General features: G+C 40.4%; 1 protein-coding gene across 2 annotated transcripts in view; it reads right to left on the minus strand.

The window, feature by feature from the left end:
* The window catches only part of LOC134546316 (uncharacterized), a 159020-nt gene that overhangs the window by 43530 nt on the left and 89120 nt on the right, over positions 1-26370 (minus strand). The window contains exon 2 of one of the 2 annotated variants that reach the window (XM_063389054.1): positions 20566-20707. The exons of the other annotated variant lie outside the window; for it this stretch is intronic. The gene's annotated coding sequence lies outside the window, so the exon portion shown is untranslated. The remainder of the gene's footprint in view (positions 1-20565; positions 20708-26370) is intronic. 2 annotated transcript variants of the gene reach the window in all.

Below are 26370 nucleotides of genomic sequence, written 5' to 3' on the forward strand. Positions count from 1 at the left end.
AGTCTCATGTTCGAGGCCTCGAATGTGTTACGTGAGGGGCAGTGGTAGTTTAGAGGTCTTCCCGGAGGTATAGAAACATAGCGGACGTTACCGTGAGCAGGTTCCCCCCACGGAGTTCCACCCCACCCCCCACCAAAAAAAAAAAACGTTCAACCGTCCATGCTCCAATGAATCTCGTCTCCTTCCGTTGCCCGTTTGGTTTGTTGCGTGCTACGAGACGCACCTCTGATAAGGTGAGACAGAGGAGGGAAGGGGGTGACTCAGACAGGCGGCGGTCCGCCCGGTCGTGATTCAGCCGCGCGCCGCGCGCCAAGACACGCCCTGGCCGGCGGGCCCACCAGGGTCGCTGGAGACCGAGGCAGCGGCGGGGAAGCACATCGGCTCCCGGCAACCTACAACACCTTTTACACTTGCAAAACAAATCCTGTTGAGAGGAGAGACGGAGACGCCAGCCAAAATGGCGTACTTCTGCAGACGAACCTGGATGAAGGGGTGGAGGTAGAGTGTTGGCTAAGAGGGCCTACCATCATTTCTGCCCGACACATACCGCGTACGGTTATTCCCTCCTGCCATAATTTCACTAGCGTGCCGTAACTATTGGACGCACCAGAATATTGGGGTTGGAATCGCTAGTTTGCCGACAACTGCTCAGAATTATTGTATAATGAAGCAACCCCGTGTAACCATTACCGACTGCAGCTGGGATATCGTCGCTACTGCAGACCTCAGGACAGAGTACCCGAATTATGCATCGAACCCCAGAGCCCGCTGGGTGTACCATCTGCCCACAACCTCAACGTTTGAAGCTATGTTTGAAATACTATTCGGTTTGTGGCCACGATTGACAATATATAAAATATATTGAAGTTAATCATTTAAACATTATTAAGGTTTTGCCGAATTTAATTTCGTGGGAAATTTATTTAGATTTGGCAAGCAAGGAGGGGGATTTTTGCGACATTATCCGAGCAAGAGACCGTCGCTGCTCAGTATTTAATTTAGTTATTACTAGCGACCCGCCCCGGCTTCGCACGGGTGCAATGCTGATATTAAATATACTACAGAATGTCTGGCTCTCTGTATTCGATGTCTATCCCGATCCTGGCTACGGCGAGCCTCACGTTCCGTTGACGATTCTTCATCTCTTGCTGAACGTGCTCTTCTGGCATTCGCTGTACTACGACCTAGGTTCGAACGACGACGTCTTCCAGACATGACTTTATAATTTCTGTACAAAATTTACTCAGTTCTTGTTTGAACTCACACCTTAAAACTATACGTATGATTATGAACAAATTGCCATATAATTAGTATGTGCTGCAGATAAAAATATTTGACTTACTATTCGTTCAACTAAAAACAAAAGATAATCAACAAACATCAACAACAAAATATACCTATTCTATTCAGTTCTTTTTTGAACTTAAATACCTTACCTTAAACTACGATTTTTGATAGTTAAATTAAAAAAAATATTTTACTTACTATTCGTTCTACTAAAAACAAAAGATAATCAACAATTATCAACAACATAATATACCTATTCTATTCAGTTCTTTTTTGAACTTAAATACCTTACCTTAAACTACGATTTTCGATAATTAAAAATACTTGCCCTAATACTAAATGGCCTTAAGTCTAAATTCAAACCAAGATCTTAATATAAGAAATACAATTGATAAATTATGGTTTCAATCTAATCATATCCAACCTAATGTAGGCCACTTACAATAAGTGCGGTTTAAAAATTAACCTTAATACCGACTAAAGTAAGAACATACAATTTCGAACAAATTGTCGCGCTGAAAAACACGTTTAGTCTTAAAAAAGAATTCACTTTAGATATTTAAATACTATCATATAATTTCGAATTTATATTTTTTTAATTTATCGTAACGTACTTATAAATACGGATTACGTTGTCGCGCTGAAAAGCACGTTTTTATTAAGAGGGAGCTCCGATAAACGCGTGCGATCGTTGCTAATCATGAAGTGCTGTAGGGTGAAGCGTGGCCTTCGACGCGCTATTTATAGGCACGCGCCGCAATTACATGCTGTAAAGGGCCATATTGATCTATATTAAATGCACTATGTATTTAAGGTACTTAAAAGGATTGATTCTGTATTGCTTAAAATCGCTTCGTAAATAAGCCATTATTTCTCGTAAAAATTAATGGATAAAAAATGGTTATTGTGGGTTATCCCTAAGAGATAGACATATACCATCACGGACTGTAGTACATTATTTTGATCTATCTCGTAGGGTTCAGCCAGCGTTTGCAATGTGAGCGCAAACAAATGTGTTTATTTACGACATCACATTAGAAACCTCTAAAATTATTAGTGTTTCTCTACTATATAATATGTACTATACATATAAAACTCTCTCTTGAATCAATCTATCTATTAAAAAAGCCACATCAAAATCCGTTGCGTAGTTCTAAAGATCTAAGCATACATAGGGACAGACAGACAGCGGGAAGCGACTTTATTTTATACTATGTAGTGAAGTGCCCGTATGTGCGGTCGTTGTGCATCTATCTCTGTGTTGTACAAGGTCAGTTACTTATCTTTATTTACCATTCTAGTTGCTATTGTATCGTCGTTGTTAGGCTACTGTATCTGTCTGTGCTGTAATATATAATATAATTTTTTTTTGGTTAATTCTTTCCACGGAATTTTCTGTGCTATATTTTTTAACGTCGGTTTATTTCGGCTCGTTTTCCAGTGTTTTTTTTTTTCCCCCTGTTATTGAGATTTATTATGGCATTAAGTGTAACCAGCAATGAAAAAAAATCTTAAAGAAATAATATCACGATGTTCCAAGGAAGAGAAGTGTGTCCGTGCGTAAGAAAAAGGAGGGGAGGGGGGAACACATCTCACACAGGTTCGATTCCTGGCGGAGTCGAAACCGGATGTTCCGCAAGTGGGAAACGTGGATGATGTTGCGAGCCGATGGTTTTTTTCTTCGGGGTACTTCCCCGAAAATTCTTCTGCTGCTCCAACCAGATAACTTCACCTTTCATAGTACCTTAACGACCTCGATTGTGCTAATTCAAGCCAGTGACATATGGTGTCCTGGATCTCAAGAATTTAACTGAAATACAACTTGCATGTATTTGAACTGCGTCTATCACAGTCGCTCATTCCCTCGTGCAAGGCAAGCTGTGAGGTTCTCTACCACGAGACGGCTCCAGCATCGTGGTCATTCCCCCCCCCCCCCCCCCCCCCCAACTAACTATAACTGCCCGCACCACGGTGTAGAGTCTGTTCAGGAGGGGACACCATAGGGAGCAGTGAGCCCGTTATTCTTATGGCTCGACGCTAAATCGAACCTTGGAAAAACAAACAAAACTTTTCAAGCTATTGATTTTTTTACTTTAATTAATATGTTTTTTTTTTTAACTTTTTCAACCCTCGAACTGTTACTACTGTTAATTACGAGGAACGGAAATTTTATTAATTTTTATCACGTGATGAATCCTGGCAAACATAAGACAACATGGCGTGTTGAAAGTACCTAATCGGCGTGCTAGCTGCAAGGAAACCCATGCAGTGAAATATGCATGAATTTGATACGCACTGTGTTTGTAAATATTCGAAGCCTTATTGAAAGCGGTTGTTTTGCAACTGCATACTTGTCTCGCGACATGTGACGCTATCTGTTGGGTGGGCTCGTAACTGCAAGCAAAAAAACATCGTGATATAGGTTCTAATACAAATTTTTAGGTTAATGATGTTAATTTATCTACTTGACGATTAACAGTAAAAATTATTTAATCTGTGTTAAACACATTTAATGCTGTTTTGTGATAATAAAAAAAAGTCATGCTATATATAAATGAGTAAGATATGCAAAAACTTCTGGTATGCCACGTCACAAAATATGTGATTACAAAAATAGAAGGTATTATTTTTCACTCGTTTATTTTCCTAATAGCTTATGCAACACTTCTCACAATCAATGTAGCTATGTTAGCAACATATAATGAAAGTTCTATCTAGCGGGTGGGACCGAAACTACTTAAAAACACAAGGTCTCAGGCTCGGCAATGGTCACGACCAGCCCCGGCCCCGCTGCTCGACGCGCCGTGTTCGTGCCTCGGCGCGGGTCGTGCCAAGCGCCAGTGGCACGGCCGGTTCTTGCTCCAGCACATGGCTCTCGCATCGGCGCTAACTAGCTCCACACTGCTTGTGCGCTCTAGCCACATGCACCGTGGGGAGTTCGCACACGCTTCGGTCGCCATCATCAGGGTAACTAACAAGTCTCCCAATGAACTTTTGCCCTGATGATGGGAACTTCAATGTCGACCGAAACTTTGGTAGCCTCTTCACTTTTTGCCGCGCCTAGAACACACAAGCCAAGAAAACTCACGCAATGGCTGCGACAGCCAGTGATTTTGGTAGTGTACTGATGTTTAAGTTCGGTACGGGTACTACCAACTAACCTCAAAATTAGGCATTCCATATTTAGGGAGAGCAAAATTAATAAAGTCATATTTATTCATACTCGTAAGTTAATTTTTAGAACTAAGTACAGTTAAAGGTGTTAAATAGGTCCTAAAGAGGTTAAAAAGGAGCATACGCAGAATTTCATTTTGAGAGGGAGGGGGAGAGAACCTCTTTGTCCGCAATTTGCTCTTTCAAATACTTTACTTTTCTTGGTGGGAATGACCGATTTTTAGTATGTCGAGGGGAGGAGGTGAATATCTCCCAGCTCTCCCCCCTGCGTGGATAACCCTCATCGTGCTTAAATGGTTAATCATGCGGGTATTTTGACCACGCAGAAAAGGTAGCAGGGTAGCCGGTGCTGTGCTATAAGAATATGGTGTCAGCAATTGGCACCACAACTATTTTCCCTGACTCAAACTCTAGCCTTATGCTAGCTTACGATCTGCCAACAGAACTGTCAAAATCAGCAGATGTCACTTCAGTGATTTTTGTTTACAGATAGCCTATGTAAGGTGCCTAACATCAGATGCCACTTGCAATGGCTGCCACCACCAGTGCCCTTTCACTGGATGATGATTAGGGACGCTGGGTAGGGATAGGAGGAACAGGAGGGCGCGGGGTTCGTGATATTCGCATTTGTCGCCTGCCCGTACAGTTTCTAGAGAGTTTGTCATAGTATACATCAATTAAAACACCAACAGATATTTCTAAGGATCTTCCTACTTATTCGTCGTCTCTGCATGCTCGACCCTGTACATGAAGTCTAGTCTCTGTGGCTCTGCTCTATCACAAGGTCGAACTAGGCTCTATCTAGCGAGCACCTACCGCTCTGCTCACCGCGGTAAGGCTCGTGGCGTCTCGCAGACTCTACTCCACGTCTTAGTTGCTGCCAGTACTGCCTGTACTGCCTGCGGTACTCTTAGTAACCTAGCAGTACTGCACTGGCCTGCCACCCCTGCCGCGCCAAGCCACGTGTCGGCTCTCAAGCACAGCGCACCTGGGACACACGGGGTCGCTAGGCGGCCTGGTGGAGTTTAGACGACACACTTCCTCTCATATTATATTTCCTACACATGTTCTTACTGTTAAGTACTAAATTGTTAGATTGTATTTTGACGCAATACACAGTCTGATGCAAGGAGTCGCCACACATTGAAACCCGGGCGCACTAAGCGTTGTTAAAGATGTGCATTTGAGGCTCGGTCTCACACGACACATTATTATTTTTTATTATTATTTTCTCGTCATTCAATTTTTGAATGGCTATTTTTGACATTTTAACACGACACAACCTTTGCACTTGTGGTTGTCACTAATATTTTCAAAAAAATATTCCAAAAGTGTAATATTATGGCTGTAAAAAGTTGTGCAAGGCATAATAATTACGAAAACTTCCGCGAGTTTTTACACTAATTATATTACACTTGGTGAATATCTATTGAAAATATTTTGTGACAGAACAAAAAATTCAAGGGAGTTAATCGCGTTAAAATGTTCAAAATAGTCCTTAAATAATAGTAACGATGAGAAAATTAAAATAGCAACATGGCGTGAGAGACGCATCCGCCATGAAAGAATGTTTTGACAGCTCTATTTGCGTAAGTAGTTGTATGTGAGGCCTGATGTGGTTCCCAGCTGGCCGCGCTTTTCTGAACCTGCCCGCCGACTGGATGGCTCAGGCCCCGCGCAGAACCGCCACGCGTGAGGGAACTATAATCTAGGTCACGTAACTTGTCTGAAATGTACCAATGGCATATATCCTCCTTCACTGTTGGTCTGTTAACAGCGTTCGTAAACATGTTCGTTTTGTGGTCGGAGTTCGTAAAATAACCAAGGGTTGCCCGCCTACCCGAGCACACATACGGTGTGCAGAGTTTCAGAAGAAACCACGTAATTTAAAAACAGCTCAATATATCAGCAAAGAGTATATTTACGGGGGAAAAAACATTGAATACACAGAGGGTGGATGAGTAGTTATGTTTCCGTATTTAGTGTTTAAGCTTTGTTTTTATAATCGTGAAAATGGCTAAAAAGCATATTTTCAGAATAAATTTTTTGGCATGAAACACCCAGGACAGATTCTTTAAGGGACTTGCATTACACCTTTATCTTCATTTCTCCGCCATATAATGATAAGTTTACCACTCAAATCTAATAGTTGGCCTGTGCACGACGAGAAGCCTTGCGCTTAGAGGCAAGCACGGCTCCTGGGAGCGACATATATATATTTTTTTTTGTATAAATGGACAGTTGAATATAGTTGAACATGACAGTCAGTCCAATTTTTGTACTACACAGTCGAGTTTTTGTACATGACCGTATAGTTGTACAGGACAGTCTAGCTGTTGTGCATAACCGACTAGTAATTGTACCTACATGACAGTTTAGTGGTTGGACATGAGCGTTTAGTTGTACATGACCGTTTAGTTGTACATGACCGTCTATTTGTTTTACAGGTCAGTCTAGTTGTTTTACAGGTCAGTCTAGTCGTTTTACAGGACTGCAGAGCTATTTTACAGGGCTGCCGAGTCGCTGTACTGCGGAAGGCAAGCGAAGCCCATCGCAGAATCACCTTCACGATCCAACCGTCTGAATAACCACTAGACGCCAAACCGATCCCGAAAAAATAAATACCTCTCCATCGTGACTATATTAAAACAATTAATAACTACAGGTATTATGAAATAGCGCAAAGTATAAAAAGAACAGCATCGGGGTGATTAGGGGAGATCAGATGTGAATGGAACACTGCAGGAATGAATATGGTGTGTTGAAGGGTGGGGGATGGGAACAAGACCACGTCCACCACGTATCCCACTTGCGAAAATTGTGGTTTGATCCCGCCAAGAATCAAATCAGGATCGCCTTGGTTCTGGCGCGAGGAAAGTGAAATGACCATTCTGGTCGCTACACTCAGTCGGGATTTTTTCCCTAACCTAACTAAAAACTGCTTGTATTTGGCAGGGGTCCGGGTTAGGCAGGGGCCCACGTGCGTCTCAGGCCGAAGCCTATATGCTCTACATATGCAGGGTATTAGCCATGCAGGAGGGGAAGCATGCGTCATGTACTAGGAGGGGGATTGGCGCCATGACTAACTCCCCTCACTGACTATTCTAGACTATAACTAGATAAGTTGGGCCCAGGTAAAACCTGCATAGACACAGGGAAAACCCGGGGCACCTACATGCGTGGTGCAAAAGCAGGTTGGCTACAGGAAACAACGGGATGGTTGCGGAAGAAGAGTTGGGCAGAGTAGAAAGCAACTACTAGTCAAGGGGGCGGGAACTTGTACATTGCTGTCCGCATTAGTTCGGGCGGTGCTGGGACGGTAGGGGGGGGGGGGGGGGCATTTTAGTTGTTTCCCACCGGGCTGCCAGCCAGCACACCAGTAGAGTTCGGAGGAAAGCTAACATGGCCAGAGCGGTGTGCCGGGAAGGTGGGAGTGCGGGAGGGGGTAATGCGATCACGGCCGGCCAGCAGGCTCGCAGGGGGCAATAGGGAACCACCAGGCGGCGACTCCGGGCGTGGCCGAGATATCCAGTCGCGGGCCTTTTTCGGCGCGGCCTCGTGGCGCAGGGCCGGCAGCAGCGACAGCACGGCGTGGCGGGCTCACCGACTGCACACCAGCAATGGCCGTAGCGAGGAGCTGGGCGAGAGGAGGGCCAAGCGAAGCTTCAACAAGAATACATTCTTGACAGGCCTGTTTTAAGGGCTCTGAGGGGAACGATATGGAAAACTTCACCCCTTCCCCCATCACCCACCGTTCATAGAAAAGCGTCCGGTCCGGTGTTCCTCTCCCAGAATTTTTTTTTCAAAAGATGAGGTTTTAATACACATTGTCGGCTATCTGATGACCCTCAAGTTTTTTTTTTTTTTGCCAAATGTTAAAGTTTTAAATAAAACGTGACTTTTATGAACGGTAAATCCTTATATTATGTAGTATTGCTTATGACTGTCTCCTCCCTTCTGTACGCAGTTACACCAATACAGATTGATGATACACTATTTTTTGTATAGAATCGGTTTCGAGTTCCGTTGCAAGAATCAAATGAATGACTCCGGCCAGCATTAGCAGTGAGCAGCGTCGTGTGAGAGGTGTGTGGCGCTCTCTGTCGGGAGCTCCGCGCAACCCCCCCCCCCCCTCCCTACACAGCGAGGGGAAGAACTGTCATCTGCAAGTCACATTATACATTTTTTTATGTGTAACATCTTGATTTCGGAATACGGCATTTGGGGGTTAATTTAGTGAATGCGAAGAAGTCAACGAACGGAAATGTAAAACAACCACGGTGCTACCATCTGTGACGGATGGCGCGAACCAAAGATCACAAAGACAAAGGGAAAACTTATAGTAATAACTGTATAATGAATTTTAACAAGATAGGCAGTATTCTAAATAAAAATTCACTGTCGAAAATAAGTCCAAAGTTAGGATTTAGTATTTTTCTTCAAGTCTTTTTCGCTTTTATCGGAGCTGTTACATTATATAATTTAAAATTTAGTTCTGCAAATGACATGATTCTATAGTCGACGTAGCTGCTCCGGCAGCGAATTCTAGCTGCGGGTGCGCAAACTACGTGTGTTTCGCGTTCAGAAATTTAGTTGAAAAAACAGTTTGCGTATATTTATCACGCTCGGCATTATTTAAAGAATTCAACTTAAAATTTCGTTTCCAAGGCCGGAGTTAGTATTATAAGTGTATTTAAATCGTGACAATACATGAATTTGGTCGTTACCGAGGTTAGATGTTACACATCTCTGGCGAGTGCTGGAAGACTAACTCACATTTTTTTTGCAACCCTTTCTGTCAACCATGTTTGATTTCCCACTGTTTTACCGAGATGGAGAGATGGTGAAAATACTGGAATATACTCCGAAGGTCTGGGTTCAAATTCCAGTCCATCCATCCAGCTTTAGTCATTCGTGGTTTCCCAAAATCAATACTGTCGAGTGCTGGGTTGGTTCCTTAATATACAGCCCAGGCACGATGCCTGATTCCTTTGCGTTATACTTGTTCCGTTGTGTGTCCGACTTTAAGCGTCGACTGGTCAGGGATGTATTAGTATTAGTGAGGCGGGATGACAAGTGTGGCGCTCGCTGGTGCCTCTATGGCTCGCTGGTGCCTCTATGGCTCTGACTGGCGCGCGGTCTTCTCGTCGTGCATGGGGCAACTGTGACATTTCAGCGGTAACCGTAACATTATATGGCGGAGAAATGAAGATAAATGAGTTGTTCAAGTCCCTTCAGTGCTTTCAATAATCTCTACCAGATGTTTTGAGCCAAAACATTATTCTTAAAACACGCGTATCACTCTCCTAAAAATCCTCATGTCAGTCCACGGCTTCAGCACTTCCAAGTTAAGAGGGAGAAAAGGCTGATATGTCGCCAGTGTATTAAAAACTAAAAGCGTTCTGCTACTTTTTTTTACTTGCAATATCTGTAACGATGACAAAGGTAAAAAAAACCGGACATTGTGCTCATCCTTGTGCATTTTGGCACCAAATATTATGAGTGCTGCTAAAACGGTAGGCCTATCATAATTTACCTCCTTGTTTTGAAAAGTTTTGCTTTTGTTTTGCTAACGTCATTAAAAATAATATGTATATTTGTGAGTATATTTGGAAAAAAAAATGTTAATTTAAAACTATTTTCATTCAATTTTTGTTAATTTTATCAAGAATTTATCCGCAATCTAAAACAAGGATTAGTGCCAATTACCTTTGGATTATAATGTTTGGCAGTGTGGCCAATGCAATGCAGCCAATTTGTGTAAACTTGTTCATGTTTTATACACACATATTTTGATCTTCGGAATTGGTTTGTTCTTGGTTTTAAATTATGTTTATAAGAATCCTATTTGGAAGTGATTTGCATTCTGGTTATGCCCTGTTGCCAATTGAAGTAATTTTGTCTGTAATTGTAAATATTTCTGGTGATTCGAAACTTTTTCATTGTTGTTTATGTTTGGAGAAAAAAATCTTTATTGACAATGTGAAGAAAGACTTCCATTTGATGCCAATTTTTTTTTTAATGTTTTGTTTACTCTATGTTTGAAATCTTATCTAGATTAACTTGTTTCTTCGTGGTTTTAAATTTGTACCCACTAATAAATAATGTAAAATAACGACAACATGTGCCCATTGTTTTCTTAACGATAATGTCAATGTATTTATTTTCTTTTGAAACCGTAATGCAACAGGTAGAAATATCATGACAATAGAACAATTGTATTTTCCTGGAGACCAAAGTCTCATAATTATATTATTCACAATAAATATTATTTCTAGTATATTATGTTGCACTAAAGTATATAATTAATTTATATGGGATATATCAGAAAACTGCTTGGTCTGAATAAGATGTTATTTGGTTAACTTAGTGGTAGTGAACGTGTTAATTGTCTTGAAACTGTGATGCTTGGATACAGAAAACAAAACATGTGTCATTTTGCTAACAATTATAACTGGAGTTGTACAAGATGTAGCTGGTCCTAAGAGCTACCATGGAGCAGGGGGGCAGGGGGCAGGGGGGCAGCCCCCCCCCCCCAGGGAAACAAGAAGCCCTTCACCGAGGGAACCCGATTGCGCTTGCAAAATCATGACTGTGAAACGAGGTTGATAAACGTAAACGTTATGGAAAACTTTCTGTACATTTTATTTAAAGTTCTCTGTTTACTGGATGCACACAGACCGGAACATACAAGCGCCCATCCAGAGACGACTTGTGTCGATGAGCACCGAGCACAAACCTCTCGCGCCGCGCGAATCCTACAGTTTTGCGCTTAGCTACCAATTCAAACTTAACACTTCATATTAGCCGTCCAGCCACAGAACTACTTGCCTTGGCTCGCCACCAACCTGATTAGGCGATCGGAACAGGCCCTAGCCTTATCTTTTCCTGAGGCGAACCGAATTAGGAGATAAGAATCTAAGGGAAACAAGACCTTCGCAATCATATTTTTAACATTTCTTTTAATGTATAACCTTTCGGCATTGTCTAAAACATGCAGTTATATGATCAATAATTTTGAATCAGTTAAAACAGTATATGAATGACTGTACTTGGATTTCGGAGGTGAACGGGATAAAGGGGAAGGAGGGTTTGGAGTTCCCCGCTGCGAGACAGCGAACACGTTTCTTTCACTCGAAGTTTGCGGGTGGGTGAATCTACGAGTACACATCGTGCGTGATTATATTGCAAGTAGTTAACAAGTCGAAATGTGGCAGAAACGAGAATAAATTACCATCTGCGTAATAAACAGCAGAAGTACGCCTCGAAAAAAAAAAAAAAGGCCCAATTCAGTACCTCAATCAATAAACTAAAAATAAAATTGTCGATATTTTGACAAAGCACGCAATACCTAAATTTTTTATCGATAATAATTTACGAAGTGAACGTTTGTCCATTTTGTTATTTTTTGACTTGGTCACGTTTTTTGCAGTTTACCCGCGGTATTAAGGTTGAGTCTGAATTCTACCAACAAACTTCAGTTATAGGTTCATCACGACAAAATAAGTTGAAAACACTTTAACGATTTATATGCTCTTAAGTGCTTCCCAAGGCTGGAATACGTCTTTGAAGTTGGTGCTATATTACCCTTTTATTTTAAATAGAGAACGTATTTAAGATGGAACACTAAATGTCTGGCTTATATTTAACTGTCGCAAAAAAATGTTTCATTGATATGTGAGGGGATACGATCTTTATTTTCCACACAGTTTTGTGACATACCTCCAGTTAATTCAATCAAATAATTTTTCTACAGCGACAAAATTCACGTTAGTTGTAGAATTTCGTTCAATTAAACATACGTTCTGTGAAGTTCTGTGTTCCATTAAAAATACTTTTTCTATTATTTACAATAAAAATGTTCTCAAATTCCATCTTCAAAGACGTGTACCAGCCTTTGAAAGCCATTTAGACCATAAGTCGTGTTTCAGACTTTTGTAGTACTTCCCCACAGAGAACGATGAAGGGCGCCACTTAAAAAACGTTGTGAGTGCCATTTCTTGAAATGAATGTGTATCCCCCTCCCCCCCCCCCCCCCCCCCCCAAAACGCTGTAAAAACCACTTTGCTTATGTTCTCCAGTAAAAATGTAAAACGGTACTTGAAACCTTGTAAAATATTTTACACTAGAGGATACACAAAGTGGCATTTACAAGTTTTTTGCGCAGCAACCTTTCAATTACAGAAATGATAGAACGTTTTGATGTGACACCCTTCAAATGTGAAACTGTTAGCTTCGAATCAGCTGAATTACAATGAAAAACTATTAAAATGCTGCGAACATATTCATTATGAAGTCGTTAACATAGTAGAGTGTAGGAGTTTTTCCCCCACTGTATATTTTTGTAACGCACGCGGGAGACAAGGCCACAACGCGGGCCAGGTAACTGAGCGGCCTGGCGGTCCTGCCCGGCCACTGACGTCACGCGCGCATACCTTCAGGGATTAGAGCTGCCCGAACTCGCCACCCCCTGCCCCCGCGGCCTGGGGATTCCGAGGGCTTACAGAGGCCGCCGCGTGGGGTGGCGTGAATAAGCGCCGATGTTCTGGACGCTTCGAGCGTTGGGTCAGCCCGGGATGACGCGACACGTCATATCCATTCCAGTCGGTTCCAGAAAGACGGCCAACGGGAATAAAAGCGGTGACGCCGGCCTCCACGGGAGTTCCAGCAGGCGAGAGAGTGAAGTGCGAGTTCGGTGAGTGGCTTAGAAGCGGAGCGACGGGACCGAGCGAGTGCGGCCGAGCGGCGCAAGACTGTGTGGACAGGTGCGAGGTAAGGGGAGCACCACTGCAGAGCCTAGCTTCAGTGAGGAGTGTAAACTGTGGACTTGACAGATACTTACTGGGCATTAATTTCCTCCAAGATAAAAAAAAAGTGTTGCATTTATTTCGTCTGCAGTTTGAGCGCGTGGGGTCGCCGTGCCATGCTGATGCACAATTTTCCGCGAAAGTGTCTTTCCTTTTCCATTTCCTTTTCTCTCTTCCGCTCTTGACCGGAAGCAAGGTGACGGGTCTTTGCTGGTGTTTTTTTTTTTTTTTTTACTCGGCTTTGCTTACGCTTTCACTCGAGCAAGTGCCGGCGTCGGCCGTCAGATGGCCGGCTTCCGGGGCCCGGTGGGGCGAGACCGCCGCTTTCCACGCCACCGCGCCGCCGCGCTAGGCCCGCCGCCTGCCGAGCCGCCGCTCCCAGCACCTTCACAGCCATGCTCGTTCCACTAGTTGGGTGCGCTTGGCCAAACACAATCATGCCCTACGTGAAACGGAAATTACATCCGTTTTCATTTCAACGATTCTTTAAAATGGCGAAGAGCACATGACCGATTAAAAAGGTTAAAGATAATGTTAAAATGAATGTCGTATGCGAAAACATTTTATGCGTGAAAATGAAATCATATTTCTACAACTTAAAAAAATCTCTGAAAAATTATTTCATTATAAAACGAATATTATTGTGATTTAAATTTATACATGTTCAAAAATATTAAAAATGCACAAACATAATAAATAATCAAAAAATTCCGTTAAACAATGTGATGCATTATTTGAATTCAAAGTTTAAAAAAAATTGAAAATTTGAGATAGCTCAGACCAAAAATAAACTTTGATAGTGTGACATGATTGAAAACATATTTGAGGTTATCTGTCCAAATATATTTGATGGGGAAAATTGGAAGCCATTTTCCGTACAATACTTCCCCTCCAACTCTATTGTCAAGATATTGCAGAGTGTGACAGGGCCTCTGGGGTTCTCGTGACCGGGACCGCCGACAGCCAGGCTGAGCTGCTCACCGGACAACACCCGCGCCGGCACGGGACTCTTGTTCGGCTACTCGTCTGTCACGGGCGGGCCAGGATTCATGGGTGACGGGCGCGGAGGGAAGTGGTAAGAATATATTTTTGGGAGCCTGTTTCTAAAGGCCGGGGAATCCGGGATGGAATTACCCCCCTTCCACCCCCCCCCCCCCCCACGCAAAAAAAAGTAATACGCATTTTAAGGCTGTTTGAGGAAACTTAAATGATTTTTTAAAACCTTAAATTCTTAAGTGAATAGTTTCATACTGAAAACGTATTGCTTTTGATTAAGTCCATGCGTGTGTTTAAAAAGAAGGTTTCAGTTAAAAAATTTAGCATATTTAGTGGCCATAAATAAAACAGTGCATCAGTCATTTTAAGCTGGTTAATAAGTTGCGTTATTTTTAAAATGCAATATTTTAGAAGGGGGCCCATGACCCCTACCTGCCCCCCTCATCCGCGTTCTTGTTTTCTGTCCGTACATGATTAGTCATTGACAACATGTCGCGTGACATTACAACATGACAAAAACGCTTGATCGGGAGAGTATGCAGAATTTCGTTTCGTGTGGGAAGGGGAATAGGTAGAGAACAACTTTTCTCGCTGTTTGCTTTCAAATTAATTCCATTTGTTGGTAAGAATTATTAAAAAAATTTTTTAGGATTTCAGGGGAAGGGGATATATATCCCCCCTCCTCATTTTCCTAGTGTACGGTCCTGCGTCTATACGTATGCTAACATTTGATGCGCAACTAGACTATACATGAAACCAGGGGCAGCTCCAGGATTTATTTTGGTAGGCCCGGACTGTACCGCAGGGGCGTATGCACAGTTTTGGGAGTCAGGCCTCCATATCAGAGGGTGCCCCGGGGAATTTTTACAATTCAGATCAAAAATGGTAAAATTTTGTGGCTCTCTCTCCGAAGTCCAATTTGTGTAATATATTAATCATAAGAATTATTATAAACGTATGATTGTATGTGAACAAAATACACTGTAATACTCATAAGGTGAATATTACAACACAACTCTTATATTAATGTAAAATGTTACAAATCTGCAGGCGAATGCATAGTTTAATTTCATGGCAAACTGCACATAAATTACAGTTTGTAATGAAAATAACATTTATTTTCTTATGGTTTTCAAAATAAATTTAATGTTTAATATAAATTGTGTATTTTTATAAAAAGTCAAATTTCCAGATTTCAATTTTGAAAATGTTGGTAGGCCCGGGCCTACCCGGTCTACTCGCTGGAGCCACCACTGACTGACACGCGCCATGTTCATCATCTGGCAACGTTGCGCGTTGTTGTGCAACGTTGCCAAACATACTGGAATCACAACAGTGCGACAGATGCGACGTGAAGGCGGCGACGCGACAGATAAATATCGCATCATTGTGAACATGCCACTTTTAAACACGCACCAACCAAAACAAAAAATTAGAAATAAATAAAAGGTTTATTTTCATCCCATATGCAACCCATATATAAGACAGCCATCACACATCAGTGTTTACTAGTTTGTTTAAACTGACAAATTTGAGAATCATTGCTTTGATCCAAATTTAATATTAGTTACGAAAAGTCAATTTAAATCTTTCCTAAAACAGCATAGTAATTAATACCTCAAATACTGAATAATAATAATGTAATTACTAATGCAACAGTTTAACCAACATCCAAAAACTAATTCTCAACTTCACTTCATACATTTCGCGCCCGCGATACGATGGAAATAGAAAAAAAAAAACTATAATCACGAAGTTTGTCGCGTACACCATTTTTCTCGCATTCTAGTCACATAAGTGGCGAATATAATGAGTTGAAAAAATATTCACAGCCGTAGCATTGCTTCCATTATGCTATTATAATTCTAACACCAACATTACGCCTCTGTGCATAACTTTGTGATGTGCAATCCAAACAAACGTTACTATTTCCGGCACTGTTGTCTCGTTGGATCTAGACGAACCAGCACTCATCCCTGAAGGAATTTTTATTTGGCTGTTCGATATTTTCTGATTATATTAAAATTATTTTCAGAAAAACTTTCCATTTTTCCATTACCAACATAGTTACATAATTTAAGATAGGTTGATATGCATTATACAAAATTTATTTCCAGCAGATTAATGGGTATTGTTTAAATTACAATTTTAGTTTTTGTGTTATCAGTTGGTAGAGGGTAGCAAGGGGTTTACCCACCTCTCAAATGTTAAGTTGTCTATTATGTGATAAAATACTGTGTTTTTTATATTAATGTTGATAACATTCATTTGTGTGTGTTCTATGAAAGTATAATCAGAGAATTTTTCTGTTTTGCAGAAAATCTTCCTGCAAATTACCGACAATTATTTTACAAATATACTGTTTTTCTTAAAATATCTCTAGCTCCAATCCTCGATTAGCTGAAGTGTAAGACTTAAAAGAGTAAGAGATTAATTCGTACCGCCTTTACCTCGGTCCTTCCCTGCTACACCAAAATATCTGTGCGTGTCCTTGCCAAGAGATCCCGTAGCAAACACAATCTGTTGTGTGTCATAGTCGGGCTCGTCCGTTTGCCGCTGTGTTGTCCACGGTTGTTGTTTGTTTGTATTTTCTTTTCTTGTTACAACTGTCTCGTTTGTCAGCCCACTGCTCGCCTGTGCTGAGATATTTTTTTTCCGGCTAATCCTTCCACGGAATTCTCTCTGTACTGTCTGTGTGTTTAACATATTACATATGCTGACTTTGGCTTGTTTTATGTGTGTTTGAGTGACATATTTCTCATCCATTCTTGTGGTTTCTCTATGACATACTCAGAAACACTCTCTGGTACAATATTTTATCGGTATCTTGAACTATAATACAGTCCCACCCGGTCAGATTTAATTTGCGATACCAGAGTTTAATTTTTGAACGTGAGACATTTATGTAATATTTTCTCGGTATCGTGAACTAGAATAAAGTCCCAACCAGTCAACTCTATTTTGCGATACTGGTATTAAAATTCTTATAACTAACCACTTTTCATGCAACTTTAATTTTTCAGTAAAATTAATTATAATAAATACAGCACGATGTTAACTTTCACGTTTCCACCATAAAATGTAATGTGAACTTACATAATTTCTTAAAAAATTAAAAAAATTGGTATCGCAAAGTAGAACATAGACGGGAGAGGAAGGCATTATATTTTAGTTCAATTATCGGAAAAATATATTCAAAAATTAAATGAGTAAAAAATTGTGTGTTTATTGTTCCCCCAACCCAAAAGCCCCATATTCCCACGCCTGTCCCGTTAGACAGTAGGGGTTGTAATGATGTTTGCGAAGCCATATTGGTGACGCCATTAGTATTGATATGGTATCGCAAACAACAATAATCCCTTATACGTTTATCAAGTTGCTTTTTGTGTAGTTAGTTATGTAGTACTGTAGCAAGAAGCGGCTCCAGAACCGGACTAGTCAGGCAAAGTCTAGGCCCCTGCGCCTAGCAGAGCCCCACACCTAGCAGGGCACCGCGCCTAGCAGGGCCTCACTTCTAGCGGCCTCACTTCTAGCAGCCCCCCGCGCCAAGCATGGCCCCTTACCGAGCTGGGCCCCACACCTAGCTAGGCCCCGCGCCTATTAGCCCCTCGCACCTAGCAACTCCCCGCTCCTAGCTGGGACATTAAAGAAAATAGTTAATTGCATGTAACTCATTGTGTTGGTCAACACATTTAAAGTTTTCCAATTGAGTTTTCATGATTTGATACTATAAAAACTTTCACATTTGTTTGTATCACGTAATGAACATAATCCATCGGAATTCGATCGCTAGCATTTATAAAACTAACTCGTGTATACTTCATTACGAAATAATATATTAATTCCTCAAGACATGTTATTAAAACATTCGCCGAAAATTTAAGTAAAAAGTGTTGGATTACAAAACGTAGTTATAAATAGTTTATTCTTCAAATGTCCCGGAGGATGGCTACAAGCCCCTCGATAAGTCCCCGCCCCGCTAGGTGAATGGCTCGGCCCCCCCTTGACTGTGGTGAAGTGCAAGAGTCAACAAGTCAACAAATAAATAAGCCGGCAGTGAAACACAGCCTTGTCTCGCGCTAGCAGCGCGGCGTGGGATCGGCACGGACTCCGTATCTGGCTGTGGCCTGCAGGTGCCCTCCGGCGGTAATTACCCGCTACAGTGAAAGTAGCACCGGTCGGGCACGGCGCGCAGGGTTGCCAGGGGTCAAGGAAACTGGGGGAGAGGAGGTATATTACAAATATTTAGCTCTTGGGCTGTTGGCAACCTTGCGATTACGACATTCCTTCCAAGAGCCGTCGCCCCAAGAAAATTTTCCGAACCGTGGACGAAGAACGAAGAGAAACTTAGCAATATATATATATATATATATTTATATAATACTAGCTGAATGAAGATTTGCTGATACGTAGCCTTGATGCACCGAGATTGTGCAATCAATGGGAATTGAAAATAAAAATTTCCCGGTTTTTCATGTTTATGTCCTACAGACTTGAAATGAAACTTGGTATTGTTGGTCTTTACATTATGATGTGTATATATTTATATACTAGCTGACGTACCTGGCGTTGCCCGGGCTAAACACATCATAATGTATAGACCAACAATACCAAGTTTCATTTCAAGTCTGTAGGACATAAACATGAAAAACGGGAAATTTTGATTTTCAATTCCCATTGATTGCACAATCTGGGTGCATCAAGGCTACGCATCAGCAAATCTTCAGTCAATCTTCAGCTTCATTTTGGGGGAAGGCAGGTAACCCCTAGGCAAGACGTGACGGACGCACCAAACGATAGCGCGTTACCAATTCAAGGCAACGCCATCAAAGTTCTAAACTAAACTGTTATTAGCTTTAGTTCGCTAGAAGCCGAGAGCTTCACTAAGCGAATGGGTTTCGTCGAGGAGAAGAATAGTAGGTTGCCAGACGTTACTATATGACCGTGTGGCGTACATAGAGAAATGACACAAACTCACTGTTTGTGTGTATAACCTACCTCTTTAGATTTTCTATTATAAAACTGAATTTACCCTTTTTAACTCCCTTAGGGATGGAATTTCATAATTATATGTTATCTATGTCACTCTCCAGCCCATAAACTATCCATATACATAATAAAAAGGTCGAACCGTTGCTCCGTTGCTGCGTGAAAGATGAATACACAAACACTTTCGCATTTATAATATTAGTATTTCTACACGTGGACAATGAAATGTAACGCCTTGTCAACAACGAGTTCATTAGAAGATTAGTCACAGCCGCAGAAGGAATCGCCAATGACTCAGAGAAGATAAGGGAGCAATTACAGCAAAATCACAACGTGATATTTCGAAAACCCACGAAAACAGGCAATAGTCGGGTTTTTCTGAATGCAAGCAAATATCATTGATTTAAATTTATGTCGAGAAGGTCCACAAGTAGTTTGTCCCACTATAATATTGGCGGCCCGTCTACACGTGTGTGTAAACAGGTCAACAGTGGCGTACAAAAGGAAAAGGGGGGTGGAGGCTGGGTAAGCGCCCCTTCCTCAACCCTAAACAATATAACATTCCCACCAAAAAAAAGTTGAAAGCACACAGCGGACAAAGCCGTGTAACAGTATCAGGAAATAAGGGCATGCATTTGGTATATTACTTGATTTGAAGTTATATGCCTTGCCCCAAATTCAACTAAATGAAATCAAGCGTGCAACCAAAGGGGTCGAGGGTCAACACGAAAAAAAAATTCTTTGCAAACCAACTGCCTGCTGCTGAGGGCTGCGAGAACATAAACCTTAGAGCAGATTATCACAGAGCAACAATAGTTTTGGTGCCGGGGTATTTGGAGCTGATTTAATGTGAATTCGGTGCCCTGAATTCAAATATGGCATTACTTTTTGCATAGGCGGTCAAATTTCTAAGATATAACGTTTTAGTGAAATGTACGTCAATTTTTCACTAATCACTTCCAAACTGATACATAAAATCTAGTAGTGGAAAATCTCGGTCTAGTTCGTTAATGGACAATATCCGACCAAAGAGGTTTTTTCTTTTTAAAAACAGAAAAATCGCTGTAACTCCCATAATATAGAAAATATCACATCCGTTTTTAAAGTATTATAACTCATAGGAGTAATACCAAAATATTTTGCCTGAATAGGTTTTTGATACGATCAACCATAACTGAAAGGGGTTAAAAATACAAGGGTTGGAGGACAAAAAAAAAATAATCACAACTCCCTTCGTAGGCACATCTAATTCGTTTTAAAATTGTTTGTAAATATTAAACTTTTGTCGGAAACAATGTTTGATAAGACGAACCAGTCGGCTTCTCTGTTGCTGCTTGGCCAAGCTAACGAGTCACCGCCTCGCCTCGCGCGTCTCGACGAGAAGTGCGAGATGTCGACACCAGGAAACTAGAAGGCGGAAACGACGCCCGGATGGCATCCACTGGTGATGAAATCTGGGGAATTATTCGCGGGATGAGTTACGCCAACATGTACTGGGCGGAGGAAAAAAAATTATAGGCTAAATATGAATAAAGACCATGCACGCAAGATGTGGAGTAGAATTTTTTTTTTTCAGTCCATCTTTCAACGGCTTATTTCCCCAAAGATCTGTCAAAAAATACATATTTGTCATGGTGGACAGCAGTTCACACGTTGTCGTTGCTCGTTGAGATTGTACTCTCTCGTGTGTTTCTTTATATTCGAGTTATTCCGACACAGATATTTCATTACCAGTTCGTTCAGATATGTTCTATGTCTACCACATAATGCGGAAGGCAATAGTGCGCCACAACAGTATCATCTCGCCTAGTTCGACCCTGTCACTCCATGGCGATGTCTGCGGGTTCTGCGAAGACAGCCCCCGTGTCACCATGGTCTGGTGGCTGGGATATGTACGTGTCGTTGGATCCAACACAGCCTTTCGCATCAGTTGAGGGTGGGATCTCGCATGTTAATTGGAATTGTTTCGTCATTACTATAAGTGAAGGGATATTTCTGTAAATTAAACACTATACCCGTTTTGCATTTGTTTTTCTACCGCAAATATTTTTAAAAGATTTTTATTAAGTGTGATATAATTACAGTAAAATGTTACGCAAATGACCATTGCAAAATCTTGCGCGACTTTTTACAGCCTCTAACACTAACTAAACATTGAAATTATTTTCGATGGATAAACTAATGCAAAATAGGTATAATGTAAAATAAAATAAACAGCCCTTAAATAATATAAATGACGAGAAAATTAACAAAATCAACAAGGCATGTGAGACCCCACTTTAAATCATTCTGCAGTAAGACATTTTCTTTGAAAATCGCTCCTTACGCAAGTGAATTTTGTCACACGCTATGTGTTTATGTCGGTGTGGCTAAAACTACTGTTTTTTTTTTTTTGCTGAATATTGTGTCGATAGTTTTTCTTAGAGCGCAGGAGGCAGGACTCTAGTAGGCACCTGGTGAACAGAACATGCAAGCAACTGATGTGGAAGACTGGCACCGCAGCACGCGACCAGTGGCGTGGTCGGGCGAGACGACGCGAGGAGGGCCTGAAGGCGGTTTGCGGAGCCAGTGAGTCACTCCACGTTACTTATTCTTTCCTCGGCGAACACATGCACGTGCGTAATGGTCACAACGATTGCGCAAGAGTAGTCTTATCGCTGAACGCAACTGGTATAAACGACTTGATATCGTGGTAACCGGACGCAAGCAGCAAGCATTACTTACAATTTAAAAAAAAAGACGGTACAGACTCATCCAACGAAACACGTAAGATTTTAACCCACTTGTTACAAGACCCTAAGATCGTTTGAAAAACGTATGTTCAATTATATATCGACTAACCCCTTGGAGCCAATTACTTACCAACCGCAACTTGCTGGATTGGTAGTTGAGAAGGTAGGATACAACAGAAGCGACATCAGCTGGCATTTCACGAATTAGGGAACCGGTTTGTGGTTCCTACTCGCCTGCAATTCACGTCGCCGACACCCTATATTACGTGCCTTATTGTAAGAACACGTGCACGCGTGTATGAGGCCCCAGACAGCTTGGTTTGAGCGTGGGTTTGAGCACACAAAAAAAAATGAGCACTGCCGAAGACAGCAGCGATTTATTGTTCACTTTGGAGTAGGTATCGCAGGACACGTACTCCCTCTACTTCCATCGTTCCAGCTCGCCCACTACCTCCCCCCCCCCCCTCCTTCATCAACCAGCTTAAACGTCAAGGTCACACTTGTGTCCGGCATTCTTCCAGGTCGGCCTTCACGAACCTTGGGGCAGCGGTAGTTGATGTTTTCATTTTCTCGCCATTACTATTATTTAGGAGCTCTTTCTGGAATTTCAACCCTATACCTCCCTTGCATTTTTTTGTTCTGTCACAAACATTTTCAACATAATATTCACTTAGTGTAATATCTTTAGCGTGAAAGTTCACGTAAATCTTCGTAATAATTATCACTTGCGCAACCTTTTTAACAAATTATATTACACTCAGTAAATATATCGCACCCCCAGAATAAGACTGTCGTAACTACGAATTCAATGTTTTGAGTAAATTGGGTTTAAATATTTGAAAGTGTCATGATAAATCAGGGTCAGCTACCTCCCTTTCGTAATTTTTGTGGCATGTGTTGTTATTGCAATGCTTTGAAGATACCTTCTAATAGACATCTGAAATTGAAAATAAATATTTAAAAAAAATAATGAAAGAAGTTACAACAGTTTAACTGTTGATGACAGGTGCAAATAAAGAATTACAACAATGTTTATTATGAATGATTATTGAAATTCTGGTTAGTAAAGACAACAAAAACTAAATGTTACATTTTCCTTAATTACACTTATAATACTTATAATAAAAGTTAATTCAAAACAACTGCAGTCGAATTTGAACATTAAAAAAAATGTAGATACAACAAGTTAACTGTCAGTGACTATTTAAATACTTCAAGTTGGTTGAATATACTGTAGTTAATATAGAGAACAAACATTAATTACACTGTCCCAAATTACACTTAAAATACAACTATCATCAATGCAACACATTATTGCAGTTGTTTGTAAAGAGTTTTCATCAACAACAAAAAACACTAGCTACTCGCTTTCACATTCGAAAGTATCCTCATTGGGATTGTTGCTTCGCTTTGACTGATCAAGTGAACAGTAGTTGTTGGTAGGGACTGATAGAACTCGTGATATACACTTGGAATTATTCCATCAGTACATAATGATGAAAGGTCCTTCTTTTCAGAAGAGATGCATGGCCTTGCTATGTAGGCAGGAGTGAGTGAAAAACCCTCAGAAAACGGACGACCTCTTCGAAGTCCCCTAATATGGATAGATTTGAATTCGTCACTTTCAAAATCTGTCTTATAAAACAGCACATATTTGTGATCTTTCTTGACTTTTAGTACGCGAATGTCATTCCATTTCACGATATCTCCATGTTCATCTACAGTGAAATTACTTTCCATTTCTGCAGATAATGTCTTGATGTCATGAAAGTCGGTAAAGTTCATTTCCCACACATGATAAGGATTTCCTGTCTTTTTGGAACACTGAACAATCCCAGTCCACTGTGAAGGTACATAAACAAGACCACTTTTCAAGGCTCTCTTTTTTTGTTTTTCGATACAAGAATGCATCGAATCTCCAGCATTCTGTGTGTGTCCTACAATCAAATATTTGTGTGTAATGGATTCTACCTTCTGTAGTGTCTGGGTGGCGAACAGATACATTGTAGCTAGGAATTTGTTTTTGTTTTGAGCACAACAATTATCGCTGTAGAATATGAAATCTGTACAGTCTGTAAACTTTATATATATTCATTTGCACACGATGCAATTTCTATTGTTCCTTTGTTTCCAGATGCCTCATTCCACAGGTAACAATAGCCATTTTTTGATGCATTGTCAAATATTGTGAAATTATACACGTTTAGTCTCCTCGTATAGTACAATACAGAAACATCCCCACAAGGTGTCTGTAATACTGACTGTAAATCAAAGTCACATACTCTTATTTGCTTGTTTTTGAGTGCTACTTCTACATCAGCCCTTTTTATTTCACATGACATTATTTACATTAATTTAATGTGGTTTTGATATCTATCTTCGAGCTGCACACGTTCCTCAAGACTGGTGTTATTGTATAGCTCGCAAAGTAAACACTGGTCCTTTTTTGGTGTGAAAAAAACATAAATTAAATTCGTTGTTGAACACTCTTGCATACGTGTGTTCCTTAGCACATACCTCATTTGATATGCCACATTTTTCTTCATACAGTCGGTACATGTGAGAAATCGATAGGCTCCCATCTAAATAACATCGCCTTGTTTGAGCACGTAAGTAGTGGCTTTCTATCACAGGGAAGGATTTTATGTGGCTGCGAATCCCATCTAATATAACATATTTCGGTTAATAATGGCGGTCACCAGCTGTAACATACAGAACCAACCTTAAAAATATATTTTCTCTTAGCAACAAAACTGTTGTAACTGGAGTTACCACAGTACCAAACTTTAAAAAATATTTTCTTTTAACAGCAAAACTGTGGTAACTGGAGTTACTACAGTTTTACAATCAATCCAATACCCATTCTCTGACAGATCAATCTGTGATGTTATACATACGACAGTCTTTGTGTTTATACCCACTGTAAAACGATTAGATCTATACTGTGGTTTTGTTCATTGACTGATGTCCTTCGTACTTAGAGATACGACAGTTTTACTGTTCTATGCGTGTCAAAACGGTGAGTCAGGCTGCGCACTTACCTCAAAATGGCATTTTTGGGAGTTACGACAGTATTATTCTGGGGGTGCGATATGTTGAAAATGTTTGTGACAGAACAAAAAAATGCAAGGGAGGTATCGAGTTAAAATATTAAAAATAGACCTTATATCAAAGTCATCACGAAAAAATGAAGAAAAAAAAATTCAAAATGGCGTGTAAGACCGAGCTTTAAGGACAGGTTTATAAAATGCGCAAGAACGAAAAAAAGTTAAATAAAGACGTTTTAAAGTAGTACATGATTTTAAAATACGCCAGACGCAGAAACGCAACGCAAGAATTCGCCATCATCCAACTGCCTGCGTTTCCGCCTGTCATACCTATTTGAAAGGAAGTGCTCCGAAAACTTGTAATAATTCGAACATCACGTGTATAGAAAGGATGCTACGATTTTATTTTTAACATAGGCATCATTTTTAGGTAGATTTCTAAGAAAGACTGCCTATTGTAACCGTTACCTTGGTGCGACTTCCGAAAACTATTTATATTATTTTTCAGTTTCATGGTCCATAGACTCGGTTCGATATGGCCAATATCCAACCAGAGGGGTAAAAATGGGGATGGTTTTTTGAAAACAGAAAAATCGCTGTAACTCCCATGGAAAATATCACATCCGTATGAACGTATGAGTAATCGTAGGAGTAATATCAAAATATTTTACTTAAAAACTGAAAGGGGTTGAAAAAATAAGGGCTGGAGGACAAAAAATAATCTTAACTCCCTTCGTAGGCACAACATAGAATTCGTACAAATGATGTATTAATCTTATAATGTTTATCTAAAACTTTTGTCTGAAACAAATTTTGATTAGACGAACCATTGCTGCAGAAAGTGGATATAGAAGGGTTAAAATCAAAAATGAATTAATAAATTTATTAGTAATCACACAATCAAATATGTTCAAAAAGTTTTTAAATGTTATATTTTTAATCTAAAACTTTTATCGGAAACAATTTTTGATAAATTGCTGCAGCGGGTTGGAAAAAAAACAGGAGTAGAATGAAAATAAATTCATAATTTCCGAACTATGTACACTATAAAATTTGTTTTAATTTATTGATAAACCATGAATTATTATCTAAAACTTTCGTCTGAAATAATTTTTTATAAGACCTACCGTTACTGCAAGGGATGAAATAAACAGGGGTTGAATGACAAAAAAATGCATAACGTGTTAGTAAGCACACTATCAAATCCGTTCAAATTTTTTGTAAATTTTATCATTTTTAATCTAAAACTTTTGTCTGAAATAATTTTTGATAATATAAACAATTATTGCAAAGGGTTAAAAAATAAACTGGGGTTGGAATAAGAAAATAATTAAAACT

This window comes from Bacillus rossius, chromosome 1, assembly GCF_032445375.1.
Source record: "Bacillus rossius redtenbacheri isolate Brsri chromosome 1, Brsri_v3, whole genome shotgun sequence".
In the NCBI taxonomy this organism is placed as follows: Eukaryota; Metazoa; Arthropoda; class Insecta; order Phasmatodea; family Bacillidae; genus Bacillus; species Bacillus rossius.